This window comes from Octopus bimaculoides, chromosome 13, assembly GCF_001194135.2.
Source record: "Octopus bimaculoides isolate UCB-OBI-ISO-001 chromosome 13, ASM119413v2, whole genome shotgun sequence".
NCBI lineage: Eukaryota > Metazoa > Mollusca > Cephalopoda > Octopoda > Octopodidae > Octopus > Octopus bimaculoides.
In genome coordinates this window covers 63,948,688-63,951,568 of record NC_068993.1, presented here as the reverse complement: position 1 = coordinate 63,951,568, position 2,881 = coordinate 63,948,688, and positions in this window count along the sequence as shown.

The window sequence follows — 2,881 nt, the reverse complement described above, 5'->3', positions numbered from 1 at the left end:
ATATATATATATTTATATATATATATATAGCGATGTATATTGAAGAGCTCAAGGGTAGGTAAAGAATAATTATCTTTAAAACAAATCTGTAAGAGATTCTCAATAATTTTTCTGTTTACAATAGGATGTTTTAACATCTTTTGCAATGCTCACAGTAAATGTTATCAAATAAATAACCGCAGGCTTATACACGTTACATGTTATACGCACATGTATGCATGCGTGCGTGTGTGTATGTGTGCGTGTGTTTGTATGGTTGTGCGTGTAACTGAATGAGTGTGTTCGTAATTTTGTATACTCACATGGATGTATGAGTAAAAGTGCCAACAGTCACAAACGCATGCGTTCACACACACACATGTATTTATGTACATGAATACGTATACAGATAGTAAAATGGACACAGTTCTCGACATGCGGATAAAGTACTGTTGACAAGGTGAATACCGAAACGAGTGATTGTGAAAGAATACAGACAGAAAAAACTATACACGCGTCTCTTCTTTTTCTCTCTACATATGTATACTTATAATTATACATACATACATACATACATACATGCATGCATACATACATACATACATACATACATACATACATACATACATATGCTATGATAGACCACTAGCCACTACACATTCTTTATTTTCTATCCTTGTTTCTTTCTGTGTTCCTTTCTGTGGAAGAGCGTAGGCTCGAAACGTTAAAGACTTTTTTCAATTCCCGAGCGTTAAACTAATACATCATCTGTTTGTTGTGTACACCACCTGTCTTCGTCTTTTGTTTATTTTTTGTGAATTCTCCCTATATATATACATATCTAAAGGTAATGTTTATCGCCACTTAAACGTGAGTGTTCTCTAGGGAATGATGATAGTCTTGTTTTAACACTAGGAAGTTATCTCCTTCAGCCGATTTATTCAGTACGCACTCTACATTTATTGCAAGTATAGAGCGGTAATAAGAAAATGAGATGATAAAAGCTTAGTACTATTTCTGCTTTAATTTGCAGTGGACTCATAGTCGAAACCTTATAGTTACAGCAGACTCTCGAATATGAAGTGCAATCTACATTGGAAAACAATTACGTTCATGTATATAAACATTACCAATGAGAATTCTCATTGGTAATGTTTCTTCCTATATATATATATATGTATATATATATATATGTGTGTGTATATATATATATATATATATATATATATAAAATATATAGTTTTAGGGAAAATAACCAAGTTTGAAGAACTCATCGATGAAAATCCACTATCACATATAGAAAAATTAATAATTAAAAGCACAATAAGTTTCAAAATATATTCCTTTCTAGATGGGATGGGGATATCCTTCAAATATGAATTCCAAAACAGTGGCTCAATCCTACCTGTAAATTCCATAATCAACGAAAAATTGAAAGTTAAATACAAACAACAAACGTTAATTATAAATTAGAAAATTATAATAATATTAGGGACAAAATCCATATGCATGAATAAAATTAAATAAACCTAGAGGACAGAACACTTAATATCAGTAGAAGTTTATGCATGGTTACATAATGTTCCTGCTACAGAAAGGAAATAACGATTACAGGAAAAGTCATTGCTCCTGCATACAGGTGATACCTACATTACATTTCTTGCAGAAGGCTAAGACTTTGCTATCCAGAAACAAAAAATTCCACAAGTTATCTAATGAACAACATAGATAAGGATGCCTAAATGTTTCATTCCTGTGGCGGAAAATGTCGCTAGAGCAACACACAATTATCACTCACATCATCAGCAGATGTTTAAGAATATCCGATATGCATTATCTTCCCTGGAGACATAACATTGTCGTTAAAATTATTTACAATTCACCTCGCAAGATCGATTGTCCTGGCGGCCATATCAAACGTACATCAGAATCAGAACCAGAATGTAGCCATAGAAGTAGAGAATAAGTGTAGAACATTCCTGTTGCACGAGCCCAAGATAGACAAAATTGGCTAGATACTGTTATTTCTATTCGAAAGGGTGCAAAATTTATGCGCGGTTGTAGTGAATCATATAACATTTGCAATATCATTAAAAACGCACATAGATATGATATAAATATATTTTATATTACTGATGCTTATTACTTGATAGGTAACCCTTGCATTATACTCTGAAGTCACAGTGGTAATGTCAGTACACTAAATAAGTTACACTCTACTTCTTCTTTGATTACATTCCCCCTCGTGCTTGTAGATTCAATCTCAAGTACAATTACTATCAAGCACAACTATTGTCAATCTCAAGCACATTTGTTATCAAATCACAACCGCAGATGAATTTCAACTCAAAACGTACATTCGAACGAAATGCCACTGAGCATTTTGTCTGACGTGCTAACGATTTTCCCAAACCACCATCTTGAATTAATTTCAAATATTATAAACAAAATTTTTAATCACTCAAATTTCGTCGCATCTTAGTTTTCCATAGCATTAATCCTTTACTTTTTCATTATCGGTATTGGCACTTTTTGATATCTGTTTGTCTCATTGGCAAATACATTGATTTTTCTAAGGAATTCAAGACCTAATTGAGATTTCCAAACTTTTCTATGAAATATATATGTATAGAGGAGGGCTAAAGAATAGTTTGTTCCCTGTGATGAGCGTGTTCACTGTTGAGAAACGTTTTAATGTTTTGGGACGGAAACATTTATTGAAACTGATGCGATTTTGCCTTTTTATGTATGAAACTAGCATATATGGTGAAATAAGATTACTTTATTGCGTAGATATTTGATAAAGATAAATGAATAATCTCTTCTACAGATTGCACCGACTCAACTGGCACAGAGTAAGGTTATATAAATAGAAAACAGGTAGGTTTCATTGTGAATCAAT